Below are 16828 nucleotides of genomic sequence, written 5' to 3' on the forward strand. Positions count from 1 at the left end.
ACTTAAATATAATCGTAAAAGTATTAAATTCAAAATTTGTTTTCTTAAGTATATATTTAATAAGGAATCTTTGAACTTATTTGGAAGAAGATAGTTCCGTTTCATTTGCAGGTGAGCTTCATAACCGTTAAGCCACTGACCAGATTGAACTGTGAACTTTGCATTAGATACACTTTTGATGAGTGTAAATAGATATTCCAGATAATTAGATAATTCTTTAAAGGTTTGTAAAACAGAATTTAGATTGTTAATAATAATAATCAGCTCGGCTAATACCCAAGGCACCAACCTAGGCCTAAGTCAGCGAGCGACTTTTAAAGCCTTTAATTCAGGTGGTCGGGTTACAATGCGTAGGAGGGTGGTGGCGAGCCAACAGCTCCCTACACTAACTATTAACGTTAACCTCAACAAGTTTTTATGGAAGGGGAAACTGAAGATCTTCGGGGAAAACCCCTTTAGCCACTGGGGAGAGAACTTGCAAACTCAATGCAGAAGGAGTTGTTCCGAGTCAACACTTGTATATTCTTGTCACAGAAGATTGGTATGCTAACTTCCCTGTTGCTTAGATTCAGAAAACAGTGTTCATAGGTATGACGATGAGCCTCTGTTTGGCTGGGTTGGGCCATGTTGGGTTACTTGATTTTTCCAACTAAGTTTTTTGGAGAGATTCTGATGAAACATTCAAAATAGTTTCAGAGGATCCTTCATAAATCTTAGCTACTGAAACCAGTTGCTTTAACAAGAGTTACAACCACAGTACGCAAGTTCTTTAGTTCACCATTTGCTTAACAAAGGGTCATAGACCCATCATGTCAAGACAGGGGGATTTTAGTCATGCACTTCAAAGTACGCAGTGAGCCCTTTCCGAAACTGAGCACGATGTGGGAGGAACTTCAGGTGTTCAGGGAGGGAGTTCCATTCACGGACAGAGGATGGCAGGAAGGAGTGCTTTCACATTGCGAGACGAACACCGGAAAAAATGTACGTGGCATTTTGGTTGCCTCTTGGGGGGCGGGACCACAATGATATAATTTCGGATAGGGGAGTAAGTGCCCCACAGGCGTTGTGAATCACTCTGTTGACGAGAATGTACTATGACCAAATAAGTCGACAGATGGCAAAAAATAATTTTTCTAAGTATAGCTATTGTGGGATTCACAAATAAGTGACTTCCAAGTTTCAAATTAATTTTTTTTTGAAAAATAATAATAAGGTGTGTTAAGGAATTCATTACCTTTAAAATAAGTCATTGGTCACATTATTTTCTCTTTTAGGACCGAAGTTATAGCTATTTTACTGTTTGGGTGCTACGGATTTTAGGAAAATCGCAAAATATTATTTTACCCTATAACTTTCATAAAATAAAATTATCAGCACTTTAGCTTTACAGGGTTTATTTTTACCAACAACTACACCTGCTCAGAAAACTTCATTAAATACGGTTACTTGAATGGTATGGACCTGGTTGATTTGACTAACCCTCAACAAAAATTAGGTTGGCTAAAAATCACTGAAAACAACTATTATTTTAACTTAGTTTGTATTGTGACAAATGCATACTTAAATAATCTTTAATAACCAACTTATTTCCAACTAGACCAGAATTAACCCCTTTCATTTAACTAATTAAAACCAACTTAAAAATATGTAATTTTCTGACTACAAAAAACCAACTAATTTCAAACTAAAAAATAAGTATTTTCCTACCAACTTAATAACAACTTTTTACCCCTTAAACTAGTAACTTGAAATATGCTGACAACTTGAGCCTACTTAACACCAAGTTAATATTGACTGATAATTTGTATACAAACTAAAATCCAACTTGCTTTTTGGTATGGGAATGCTTAATGGGTAGCTAACCACAACCCTCTCATGCAGTTAAATTAAAAGGATCCCAGGCCGGGTGCAAAGCAGGCTATAGAAATTGTTTATTTTTTTTATTTATGGTAGTTTTGACTTAAATAACAAATCATTAATAAAATAAAATAAAATAAATTGATCTTATCTTGAAAATTTCCAAAACCACTGCAGTGTAAGTTTTAGAATAATAACAAACAATAGATAAATATAAATAATTCCATTTTAAGGTGTGAGAGTTTTCTAATTGTCCATTTCTTTTGTAATTTTTTATTCGTGAGTTTTAAATTAATGCTCACAAATAAAATTACAAAAGAAGTAAGCAATTGGAAAACTCTCAAACGTAAAGTTTAATTAAATAATTAAATTCAATTATTTATTTTTATTTATTGTTTGCTATAAAATAAAATAAAAATAAAGGATAATAAATTTATGTAGAAAAAATGTGTTATATAGCACAAATATATGTATTTTCAAATATGCTATAAATATGAAATTATACATCTTAATAATAAACTACAATAAATTAAAATTGTATTACACAACATACAGTTTCTACATGTTAACTTATATTTGGGGAAACAAAAACATTAACATATATACATTTTTAACCGGCCTTTACTCGGGGCATTTTCATGTTTAGATATTTTAAAACATTCAAATGAATTTTACAAAATTAACATAAATATTATATTAATTCACTTTAGTATGGTCAATAAATTCCTGTGTCGCATTGTCACGTGTATCTTTCATTACCGTAGAAAAAGGTTGAACTTTTACAACGGTGATATTTTATTATATCCCAAATTATATTAATGAGTTTTCAAATAAAGTGAAAACCAAATTACAAAGTTTGAAGAGTTTTATAGCAGTTTTTTACTGACCCTTAAATAGAATTAATTTAGTTAATTTTTTTTGCGTATGGCGTGTCCCTTCAGTTTTTCGTTTTGTTGCCTAGATAGGTGATGCATTCGACAGTTGATGTACTTTTCAGATATTAAATCGATCATGCAATTTAGGTGATGGTTTGGATTCATTTCCTCTTCAAACATGTGCATTTCTAAGCTTTGGAAAACAGATGATAAAACAATTTGTTTTTTTACTTCGATTTGGATCCTCTTTGTTACGTTTGAATTATTTTCAGGTTTATTTGTACTGTGCTTAATTATTGCTTCTGTTATTGAGCAAATTTTTATAACGTCTGGTGATCGATAAATCAATCCACCATTGCCCTTAACATCAATTAGTTGGTAGCTTTCCTGGTGTTCAAAATCATGTACTTTTCCTTTTTCTGTTGTTAAACTTGCTTTGCACGTAGAACATTTAATTTTTGGCAATAGTGTTCTTACTAGCCAACCTGTTTTACAAACAAAAACTCACAATAAATAAAATGTTGTAGGTAAGTTTTTCATTATAGATTTCATGTTATTGAACTGCTGATTTTACCTGCTATGTAGCTTGATACATTTTTGCAGAATTTGCTGATTTCTGGAAAATTTGGTATTGGTTCATCAGCATCGCAATCTAAATCAATGTTTTAATGATTGGAAGTTAAGTTGGGAACCTTTATGATGAAAAAAATATAAGTAAAATAGAATAAACTATTTTTTCTTCTCTGCAGGAGACTATGAAATATTTTTAAACTAAACTTGAATTTGCAAGTAAAATTATATGTCAGTTATTATTTTTGGGTGGGTGAGGGATGGCTAACACCTAGATAAAATAAATTCATTTGTGTATTTCTTTCAACAATATTGAAATTTGAAAGCTAGAAGTTCCAATTTTGAGTAAAAATTACAGCTTTAGGCGTAGTAAATTTATTGAATGGATGTTAAATATTTTGTAAAATACACATGTAAATTTAATTTTTTTCTTTTATTTGCATATGAAATCAACAATGTATGATAAATACACAATAAATATAGTCCAACACAAAAGGTTGCTATACTTTGGCATGCAATGGTAGCATAATATAAATTTGGTCAAATGGAGGATCAGATAATGTAAAAGCAGAGGTTGTCCAATCGAGAGTTATGTTTAACTATTTTTCACTGAAAACATTGAAGTTGAATGACCATGGAGACTTTAAACCTCTGCTTTTTCTACACCAAAGTTAAGGATATAAATATAGTAAAAATGTATTACTGTGGTTTCATCAAGTGGAGTAGCGTTTCCACTTCCCGATGGTGTTAGTCTGGTTACAAGGGTTTTCCTGTATGCTGATCGAAACTGACCAGCAGTTGGATTATTATTAAACCCAGATCTTGATCGTATGGTATTAAAGTACAGCTCAAGATGATCTTGAGATAGTTTGTAGGTTAACAAATACCTAGGAGAATAATCTGAATTGTATTTCTTACCCATAAAACGTTTTACGAATAATTTTTAGAGCTTTATCTATAGAATACAAGTTAACCATCACCGACCTCTACTCTCAATTAATTATTTTTAAGTCCCCAAAAATGAGTCTTCTCATACAAGAGTAAGATAAGTTTCAAATAAATATATAAATTTACCTTCTTTATATCTAAAACCAATACTTCAGGTCTCAAATTTTAATACTTAAATAATACTTAAAAATCTTGAGACTAATTGTAGACTAAAGTAATATAAAATGGAAAAATTACAATTCAACTAATATTTACAAATGGTTAAAACCATATTTTTCTTATCTATTAGTTTAAAAAGTAACTATTGTGACGTATTGGGCCAACTATTTTTCCACTCAAAATGTATTTTGAAAAACCAGCAGGAAGCTTAAGCTAGCACATGTACGTGTACATGTATGGACATTTCTTATGGTTTTGGGTATTTACTGTTATAAATGAATATATTTACTTCAGTGGCGCGTTATTTGAGCATATATAGACTTCAAGTATTTCCAGTATGCTGCTGATGGAAATGGCAAATCCGAGGGGCTGATCACTCCGCGTAATCGGTGTACAGAGCCGTACATTTGACTGTACTAATGGGATTACGCGTAATCTCTGAAGTCCCTGCCTTTGGCAGTGGTAATCTAAGCGTAATCCGGTCTACAGACTTACGAAGAGTGGTTAGCCCCTCGGGCAAATCCAAGAAATCCGGTTTTTCTCTCGCCAACACACAGTAGCTCTCCATTTTCGTCCATAAGCCTCAAAACCAGATCCTTCAAATCTAATAAAGTTTTTTCCCAAATGTTTTTGTTCTTCTTCGTTAAGGCTGATTTATATCCCTTTCCAAAAGGGTTTCTGCAGTTGAGTGCATCAAATCCTCTATATTTTATAAATATTTTATAGTATTTCATATTTACAGCAGGAATTAATTCCTTACACAGGGAGGAAAAAGTGTGCACTTTATATACTCTCTTTGGGCTACACTAATTGCCTCAGTTAAGGTAATAATTTCTGCCTTAAAAAAGGAATATATGTATTTTTTTAAATCTCACTTATCTACTGTGGAAATAAATTTGATTGTTGCCTCGAGCTTTATGTTTTGAAAATCTTCATGCTCTGTCACCTTCAAGAAAAATAAAGCTCTTGCGACAGATGCACTGAAAAGCTGGTCAGCCAAACTCACTTTCATTTTTAAGGCTGTATAATTAATGTGATGCTTATTGGCAATTTTTACTGTATCGTACCACGTTGTTAAAAATAGATGGTACCGCATCATCTTGTAACTGCTTTTGGCTCCCGAGTTGGTAAAAATCCGAATTATGAAAATACAAGCTACAAATTCTGTCCGATGGTTAAGGATTCCATATGAGACCTTTAATGGCATCCTTCCACCGAGACATGAGAAAAGGTTTTTTAAATGGAAACCTATAAGTATCATTAATAGTTTGCTGTAAAAACATAACATATTTTTAAATGGCAACCTAACAGTATTATCAAGATTAATATTCAATGATTAGCTTCACAACAAACCAACATGAACTGCCAACAAATGTTAAAAGCCGTAGGAGGGAAAATTTATTAGCTGTTTTTGTCACATAAATTCTCTAGCCCACTTCGCCAATAGATACATTGTCCAGCTGCACACTCAGTTTCAAAGTAATGAAACCCCAATTAAAAATTTGGTTGGAATTTACTTTGTGGTAGCAGATACGACCGATCCTCTTCTGGAAAGTACCCCAGGAAACTGGTAAAATTGAAACGCTGGTGTACCCCTTTAATATTGCATATATTTAAATAACTATATTTGTGCTAATTAGACTAGATGGAAATTGAATCCCAGCTGAAACAGGTTTACTTTTCCAAGCGAAGGAAGGCGTGCATCATGTATAGGTAAGTGGTTGATAAATATTTTTGGAATCTTATAAAAACGTAAAAAGTCGAATCAAACCTCCCAAAAAAACTAGATCACAATTTAGGGGCCCACCAACTTTGGTTGAAGGCAGGCCCAAAATATGACGTTACGTCATTGGAATTAAGTAAGGTATTTTTTTTTCAACTTCCTCAATAAGGTGGCATGTGCGCCTAAGTTGTATGCAACCAAATATCAGAATACAGATGAAGTAATAATTGCGTTTTTAATTGTTATAAATACAATTTACTTGAATTACAAAACAAATTGGCCAAAAAATGAATACACACAAAACAGAAACAATAAGAATGGACAATATTTTAAACAAAAAGGTCTAGCAATGGGATATCCCTTATCCCTGATCATTACCAATTTGTTTGTGGAGAATTTAGAAGACACAATTTTTTCTAACACGTTAGATTATTATCTTTTAAAATACTGGTTGCATTTTATGGATGATATTTTCTTTGTGCGGTCAGGTAACAGAAAAATTTTAGATCATTTTCACCAAACTATTAATAATCTAAATTCAAAAACAAATTTACATTAGAAATAGAAAACTTGGGTGTTTTATCGTTTTTAGATATCAATATAGAGAAAAAACCAAATGGTTTATATTTCTCAATGTACCCTTAAATTGTGTTTTTTTTTCAAACTTTACATTAAAATACTTCCCTTAAATTTTTATTCGAACTTTATAGGTGTGCATAGTATATAGTATTTTTAGGTTATTTGATCCCAGTCTTTATTATCAACAAAATGTGTTTCTAAACTTAGTTAAATATGCCATTATCAAATATCCCTAGTAATGTTTCTCAACTTCATTGATTATAACTTCTTTTTGGTGTTGCTGTTTTATATATCTTCCCATCACTCGTTGTTTCGAAGAGAAGCCCATTGGTGGCTTATTGAGCAGTTTTCAATAATTAAATAAATAAATACCAAAAACTTACTCATTCTAATACCTTTTACATTTTAATTATAATCATCCTAATCAGGTTAAAACGTCAGTGATAAAAGGTTTAAAATCCCACATCAAGAAAATATCAGATTATCCCCTTACACGTAAACAAACTAAAACTAAACAATTACTAAATTCAGGTTACCCAAAACATTTGGTCACTTCTATTCTTGACCAAAACACAGGTGTAAATATCAAACCAATTGATATGGAAAAATTTAAAAACACAACAGAAAAACTAAAAAGAATTCTAAAACAATTTGATATAAATTTAGTTTCTAAAACCACAGTTACATTAGGTAAACAACTTTCAAAACTAAAACCTAAAACTTCGGAAGAAAATTTAAGGTGTAGTTTATGAAATTCCGTGCTAGTGTTCAAATGTATATATTGGAGAACGTTTAATTACCAAAATGATGTTTAGGCATAATAAACACAAAACTAAACCAATGGCTTATACAGTATACCTAGACACATTTTTATACCACTTTGGTACAGTCCTCAATCTTCATTCAAATTCGCCATAATTACACTAAAAAACAGAGGGGCTGCGATGTTGCAGCTTTAATTATTCCAACACAACACAACACATAAGAATAAAAAAGGGAAGTAATAGTTTAGTTTTATATTGGCTATAATATTTTACTTTAATTATATAAAATAAATTTCAAAAATGAATTTAAAGTCCCAAAATGATATAGAATCAACACAAAACAAATGGCTTGTACAGTTTAAATATGCATTTCCACCTTTAAAACAAAATTTTAGTTGTACGGTATATCTAATCTAGATACACATTTTTATACCTTTTTGGTACAATTAGAATCATTGGTATAATAAGGGATAGTGTTACTAATTATAGACCAATAAAAAATCCGGAGGATCGCAATGTTGACATTTTATAATCTCATAATGTAGTCATTATTTAAGTTTCCATTTACTATTTTACTCGCCAGAGACAGTTAAACACTTAGAAACAAAAAATCTTTAGATAAAAAGCTCGTACAAATGTATTGACTAGTAAAGTTTTAAATATAGCGATAGGGCACAAGATAGTTTTAAAAATCAAATTAGTTTCGTGAATAATTTTTTTCCGTTATATGAAACTACTCGGGTTTTTTAAATAAAATGTTATTTTATCTTCTGCATTTGAAATATCGTTCTTTCTAACATCATTTATATTAAATTCCCAATTCATTGTGAAATTGATTTGTTTTTACTATCATAAACAATCTTTATTATAAACAATAATATCCCTTTACTCGAGTGAAAGAATATTTATTAAATAGTCATCCGACGTCTGAAAATCAAATTGAATTCAGTTTAAATAACCCGCCGTTTTGATGAAACTCACAAATAATAAAAAAAACATTTAAATTTCCCGCCGTTTAAAAGCCGAGGCTTAATGTTTAATACCTGAAAAATGACACATTTTCGCGACCGGAATACCGACGCTTCTTACATGACGGAACAAAACACCGCGAAGGCATTTTTGTAAATAAAATGTAATAACAAATAAAATACTATTAAAAATATTTAAAAAAGTTCATAAAAAAACTTGTCATTCGCCGAGGGCGCCGTATTTGAAGATATGAAGAATGAACAAATGTTTCTATGGTAACATAATTAAAAAATAATAATGAGCTAGGTGACGCTAAAATCTTGGCAGAACCGCTCTTTGAGCTCTGATTGGCTGAGATCTGGCTTTCGTCTGCCACGGCGTTTGGTCCATTTGCCAGTTACACGGCAGCATTCTAGTTACCTATGAGATTTCTATGATCACAGCCAATTACTACGAAAAAGCTGATCTAAGTTGGCTGAGCTAAAGTCCTTTTAAAATATCTGGTAGCCCAGTTTGTAGTTTCTTTTGTACGACGCCATTACTCGATAGTTTGGAATCGGTCACCATAAAGTCCATAATGCATTCTACACAAACGTTAAAGATTATAACATAGTTATCTCTAGTATTGCTGATAATATATCATAAGAGTAAGTATTTTATAAAAAAATTGTTTGATTTTTTTAATGATTTTAACTCGATTTTTTAATGTGTCTTTTACAGAGGTAGGAAGAAAATATGTTTGATCAAAGTCTATTTTCACTCGTTACCTTTATGGAGTATTCATCTTCACTCTCACTGAATGGTTGAATTATAGCTCAAATGTGTTGCGTGAATAGTTTAGTGAATTTGTATTTCCAAAAGTAAGATTTGCAGTGTATTCTCCGAAAGTTAAGGAAGGTTCGCTGTTTTTAAAGTTCATTTTGGACCTGTACATGTTTCAATTTAACCTTTTAAGTTTATTATCCATTACTCTCACTGAACGGTTCGCCTAAAGCTTTATTTTTTACTGTGATAATTTATATAGTTAAATTGTAATTCCAAAAGTAAGATTTGCGTTGAATTCTCCGAAAGTTAGGGAAGGTTCGCTGTTTTAAAGTTCATTTTGGACCTGTACATTTTTCAATTTAACTTTTTAAGTTTATTATTCATTACTCTCACCATAAGTTAATGATACCTCTAAGTACACAAATGGCTATGATGCCTATGGCGGATATGCTTGTCCAAATTGACCTATGTCTCTCCGTACTGCATATCAAAGTAGCCTTAACATAGACTTGGAACGGCCGAAACTGACTTTTCTTTAATCCTGTTTGGTGCAAGGCTAGCTTGAACTTCCCCAAAAGAGGTTAATTTCGATATTCCCTTAGAAAATTCGTTCCCCCCGCAGAGGCAGAAAAACGTTTTTTTGCTATTGGTTTATTTCTCTCATGTGACTGAACTAAAATCGCCATGATTATTGGTTAATGAAAATAGCTCATAGTAGCGATGTCTACATTTGATTTTGGAAAGTGTTTAATCCATGATATTATGTCTAATTTGTGTGTTAAACAAACTTAGTGCAATCTTGCAGCTGAAAGAGTTATTATCTTGAGTGGGAAGCGATATGAAAAATCGTCTCAAGTTGATTTAAAAGTAAAAACTTTAAAGAAAGGCACTCAAACGCTAGCGGTAAAGTTTGCAGAGCCAAGGCTTAGAAATGGTAAGTAAAATTTTCAATAAGATATATAATGTTAGTAATTAAATTTTTTAATTTAATCTCTTGTAAATTGTACTCAAAGGTGTAAAATCTTGCTTTGTTCAAACCGACCCTATTTGTGATGCAGAGGGCAGTCTCAAAAAATGCATTGATTTCAGCGCTCAAACTGATGTTTTTGATATTTTTGGTCATCACCAAGAAAGAGAAACGCTTAAAAGCCTACTTGGTACTTTTAGAACTAAAGAAGAAATATTTTCAATAGTAATTGAAAAATCCATCGCTTCGAATCTTGATTTAAAGGTAATCTAATAAAAAAATATTTTATGTGAAATTTTCTGCAATTAATACATTCTCTTTTAGTTTCGCAGAAATATTTTTGGTGACAAAACTGTTACTGTTTCAAATAATGCTTATTTTGGCCTCATTCAAGATGATGTTGATCCTATCTACGCAGTCTTCTATGAAAATGGGAAAGTCAATTTTCACATCTCCGACTAATCCAGAATGGGACATTGACTTGGACAGTGTGCCTAATATGTTATCTTGCAAAACGTATGTCTACTGCCCTGGTATTAAGTTAAATAGTGATGAAAATAAATTGGCCCAAGCAACTTTATATAGCTATCCGTTTCCTAGACTTCAATCTGATTTATGCCCAGTGTTGTACCCTCAGGATTCCAAATTGTCTACAAGGCTAGTTAAATGTGTTCATTGCAAAAGAAGTACCTCTTCGTTGGCAAGGTCATTAAAGAGAAAGTTGGAAGAGACCCCACTAGAAAAGCTAAAAGAAGCAAGATTAACAGCAAATGTCCATTGGTGCTTTTTACACCAAAAACTAAAAAGGTTAGATTGAAAACAATAGCTCGGGCCAAATTTCTGCTAGCTCAGAAGGTTAAGAAACTAGAATCCCAATTGGTTCACCGTACAATTTTATTGGGGGATGCTCAGTCTGAGGAAATGAATGCAATCACTGGAATTATAAACCAAGACTATCGTGACCAGCTAAATGAAGCCTTAAAAGATGCTGGTGCTTATAGTGAAGTTTTAAAAAATGTTTGGGATAAGGATTCTAGTAGAAATTATGTTTAATTCAGAGAAAACGGCATGGTATTAGAAGATAAAACTTATTTTATACAAGACGTTTCGAGCCGAGGCTCTTCTTCAGTCGTTCGTTAAAACTAACGAACGACTGAAGAAGAGCCACGGCTCGAAACGTCTTGTATAAAATAAGTTTTATCTTCTAATACCATGCCGTTTTCTCTGAATTAAACATAATTTCTACTAATATTCACCATGGTAAATAATAAGTTTAATATATAAGGATTCTAGTCGCTCAAACGTTACTAGTGATAAGGCTTAATTTTTCCAAAACCAGCTACAGTCAAAAAGTTCTTCCTACACTGGAAATAGGTGGAGTGCTATTACATTGAGAGTAGCATTGGCAATATTTCATCGCAGTCCCGCAGCTTATAATTTATAAATATTTAATTAAATATAAGAATAATATAATTTATAAATATTTAATTAATATAAGATTAATATAATTTATAAATATTTAAAATGATGTAGAATAAATTTTAGTACCTAACGTTATAACATTCGCCAAAGCTGTTTTTTTTAGAAAAAACACCGTAGCTTAACCAGCGTTGGTGGCTGAGTGGTTCGAGTTTATCTCTTGCACGCAGCAGGCCCGGGTTCGATTCCCGGCCGGCATCAATAAGTCGCCAATTGATATTAAGATGAATTCCGTGAACAATTGGTGGAAACCCTGCCATTGCACGCTAAGAGGTTGCAAAACACTCAACACTCAGTCCCATAAATCAATAAGAAGAAGACGAAGAGAAAACGCCCATGCTAACACAACAAACACAAACACAGCAGACGCACGGTAGTTTTGCTAACACTTCGACTTCGTTCAGACAGACACGGTGATTGTATAACCCCTCCTAGGGAACTTTGTCCCCTCGGAGAGGTAAAAATTAGATATCTTGGTAAACTATTTTATGAGTTTGATGACATGGTGTTGCTTCACCTATTTCCTTATTCATAATAAAATATTTTCTGTATTTATCACGACGTTTTCTAGAACCACTGTCTAAGTCGATATATTTTTCATAACAGCTCATTTAAATAAAAATTTGTCTAGGTTAACGGTAATAATTAGTGTAGGGAGCTGTTGGCTCGATCTCGTGGCATGCAGGGCTTGCCACCACCCTCCTACGCATTGTAACCCGGCCACCTGAATTAATGGATTCAAAAGTCGCTTGATGACTTAAGCCTAAGGTGGTGCCTTGGTCATTAGCCTAGCTGATTATTATTATTATTATTAAATTTGTAAATAATGCCTTTTACATCTAGTGGTAAATTTAAAGATAATGTTTAATCATGATTGTTCCCGATCAGGATATTGAAAAATTAAAATGAATACGCAAAATCAAATGAAATAGGAAGCCATTTTTAAACATCATAAAATAATTTCCAATATTTTATACAAGCCCGTTGCATCCTTATTGTAGATATTTAAGAAATGGTTAATTTTATATCTTAGACAATCGAGAAACAAGATTGATCGTTTTCGTGTGGAATTATCTCATGCTCAAAAACTATCCTTTAGACCTAACACGAGTTTCTTCCGTCGAAGTTTGTTTTGCTCTTTTAAAAGCCCCATATCTAGGGAAGCCTTGCACTTGCAGGCTTTATGAATTACTAATTCTAATAGGGAATCTCTGAACGGATTTCATTGAAAGGCCGATTAGTTATTGTTGCATGATACTTTTAGTGCATCTGCAAATTGAATTTCTATAATACATTAACAGTTCGAAGTATAGTCGTGAGGATATTTTACATTTAAAAAAATTATAGTTTTATAAATGCTTTATTTTACAGAATAAAGTTATTCAATAGGCCTTTCTATAAAGTAACATTGGCGTTCTTGTTTAGATGTATCGGGCGCGTCACTCGTGACGTAGAAGTGACGTTTCACTATGATAGCCAATAGACGTTATTCAACTTGTTAAAACGTTCCACGCGCGTCTGGATATTTTAGCGTAAATTAGCTCGAGCGATTTCGCACGTGCTCCAATGAATAAAAAAAATGTACGAGCACGATTTTAAGCTGAAATATTAAAGAGCGCGTGGAACATTTTAACAAGTTGAACAAGACACTAATTAAAATTCGACGAGTCGCCCTTTTTAAAAAGATCTAACCTTCAAAACTGAACTGAACTCCTACGTTTCTTGTGACGAAAGTGATACATTAAAACAAGTTCGGCAAGCGTAATGACTTTATAGAAATGCTTATTACTTATTCTTAGCTGTAGCCTTTGCGGTTTACGGGGTTCCGGGTTACGCAAGTAGACTCCCAGCAGTGTTCGGCGGGCTAACTTTTTCGGACCTGAACGGAATTATCGGACTCTGGATCAGATATATGTCTCTCGCTCTCTTTGGATTTGGATTAGCTTTCTCCCTGGACTCATTGACTTTTGTTGCTGGATACGTCCGGGGACTCGCTGAATGTCATCAGGGATTGAAGTTTAAAACGCCTGCGAGTCTCTTGGGGTTTCCCTTCTGGTTTAATTTTTGTTTCGAGGGTGCGGGGTCCTTTTATTCCCTCGGTTTTGTCCGTCATTACTCAATTATGGTGCTCTTCTTGGGCATTGGGCATTTGGGACGGATGGGGGTGGCTTATGCCTTTGGCATTGTTTTTCGGGTCTACGTGACTAAGTCGTTTCTTTGGGGTCCGAGATCACATGAGGTGTCCTTGACTTGTTGTTAAGCGGAGTTTATCTCTCGAAAGCATTGTTTATGCTAGGGCTATTTTGGGAAGTTTTATGATACTTTTCAAGGTTTTTGCGTGGGGCTCTCTCAAACTGACAATACCACCTATCCTCCCTTCCTCCTTCTATTGCATTCTTTGGGGCCTAGGCATAACATTGAAATCTACATTACTTTACATTTAATTTAATATTTGACCAAACACTTAATGGGGATCACACTTTAATTACATTTGTCGTCTGGGGCCTCTGGCCACATAGTTCTTTCGGGGACTTTATACTTTAAAATGACTAGAGGGCAACCTTTATTATGTACAGGACTTAAACTTAAATTTTTACTTGAAATAGTTCACATAGATTTAGATATTTTCATATTATAACAGGGGGGTACTTTACCTAGTTAATTTATAAAAATAGACATTTACGTCAACTTAACCTTAGACATATGATAACGGAAAGTTCGGGTGGACATTCACATAGACTTACTTCGCTTTACAGTTTCAAAACACAAAGAATATTATACAGTACCTGGAAACACTCGGGGACTTAAGATAAAATATAAAATGGAATAAAAATGACAAATTATTGAAAGAAATCCAGATCATGCAACCGAGGCGGTTACAGAATCTACAAAATATTGTTCTGTTGATTCAAGGGCTAAATCGAAGGGTTATTTCAGATATTCTACTTATGATATTTAAGTAGAAATGGTTCTTAAGGCCGATACAAGGTGGCGCGATACAATTGCGTATGTGGAAGGCTTCCTTGAGGGAGAAGCTTAAATTTATTGCAATGCTAGTGGTCTGCTGGTCTGGAAGTTAGACACGTGCATTTTTGCTTACCTTAATATATTTTTGTTAATAAAGTAAGTCTTTTCTACATCCTGCATATAACAATTGCTTTTAAAATTTACAGATTTCATAAACAAAATGAACGAAACTATTCAGCACGTACTCAACATAACTTTACCCGGAGTAAGTTATTTAAAAGAGTGCCAACGTATTATTCAAATTCTCTAACCATATTTCAAAAACCGTTAGACCAGTTTTCGTTTAAGCGCTTTTTATTTGGTTTTCAGCTAGAAGAACTATAGGAGCGTAAACTCCAATAACGTTTACCTTTATCCTTCAAAGATCTTGAGTTTATAATTGGTCACGTAATTTAAAATTATTTTGCTAAAGACCACAAGTGGCCCTCATCGTTTTGCTTGAGACTAAATTAAAATATACTGCTTAAGCATTTAATAAGCGTTATTTCTTAAACAAAAAGCAGCTTTTTTCCAAACTACTTTTGTTATTATCTAGAAACGTGTTTTTTCGGGTGTCTGCTGTTTTTTTGGTCACAATTAAGAAATGAACCTAAAAAAGTGCCATAATTACTAAATTTAGTTTGATCAAATCACAATGTAATTTCTACCCAAAGCCCTTTTCATTTATTGGTTCTCGAAGTCAAGCGATTTGGAGCGCAATTTGAATCATGCCAACTACAGAAGCTGGAATTCAATTGAACTAACAGATGGACTAAGTCTCATTTAAAAAATTATAGTTATTTATGAACGAAAATTTGAAAACTGCAATGTCTTACTTTAAAACTTAAAAGTATCTTTTTCTAAAGTAAGCGCGTAAACAAACAAAAGTGAATAATCGCTAGGAATTATCTGTAACTAAGAACTTTCGTATCATTTCTTATCTTTTGCGATTTATTGATGAAAACTGATAACAAAGTAGTTCAAACATTATCAAAAGAATTTAGAGGAAACAAGAACTTACCCAAAATTAAATCCTAGCTTAACCGTCCCAAAGTGAAAACAATCAAATTTAGTAAACTAAGCCTAGTATGATAAGCCTTTAAACCTTCTTCAGTGTAATTAAATACAAAAGTATCTTAAGAATTACCTGTTAGCTACCAGAGGACCTACATGTATTCAAGTTGTTACACACTCTCAATCGAGGGGTCGGACATTCCCAAAAAAAGCGTACGGGATTTCGAAATCTCTGTGATTTCGCGATTTCGTCAAAGATTTCGCGATTTCGTCAAAGATTTTGCGATTTCGTCAGAGATTTTGCGATTTCGTCAGGGATTAATTATTCCTAAAATTAACCTTAGAGATTCTTTAGTTGGAGGACGTATAGAAACAATTAAGCTGTACCATGAAATAGACCCCTCAATTGGAGAACAAATCCGATATTTTGACTTTTGTAGTCTGTATGCGTATTGCTTACAAAAATAAAGAATATGGTTGTAAAAGTGTTAAAGTTATCACACACAGCTTTGATTATGCACCTGACGCCTATTTTGGAATAATTAGTTGTCGAATCCTCCCCTCCAGAGACCTGTACTTACCCGTTCTTCCCTATCGTTTTAATAAAAAACTTTATTATCCTTTATATGGAAGTTGTGTGATAAATAATGATGAAAAACGTACCCATAGTATTGACGAACGAGCTATAACGGTGGTTTAACCTTCGGTGGAAATCTACTACTCAGTAAAAGAGTGTAAATACCAGCTGTTAGAAATTTTCGAGGTGTACCACTATAGTATTACAACCAATTTTTCAAACCATATATTGACATTTTTTTAGAGCAAAAGTTAAAAATTCAGGATTTCCACCTAATATTAAAACATATCAAGAACAAAAATATTATTAAGACGCGATATACGAAGCGGATGGAGTAAGATTAGAACCCGAAGAAATTGTTGATAACCCATCCTTAAGAACTTCCGCGAAGTTGGCGCAAAATTCGTTATATGGAAGAATGGCCTTAAGAATGGATAAATCAACAACTAAAATCATCCATCGCTACTCCCAATTAACCGAAATTGACGCAGACCAAACAAACAGATTAACAGATTTCCGTCTAATCAACAACGACGTTGCCATGGTAGGTTATAAAAAAAGTGAGCTGGCACCCAC

The sequence above is a fragment of the Leiobunum rupestre genome, chromosome 5, assembly GCF_980474605.1.
Source record: "Leiobunum rupestre chromosome 5, qqLeiRupe1.1.hap1, whole genome shotgun sequence".
Taxonomy (NCBI): Eukaryota; Metazoa; Arthropoda; class Arachnida; order Opiliones; family Sclerosomatidae; genus Leiobunum; species Leiobunum rupestre.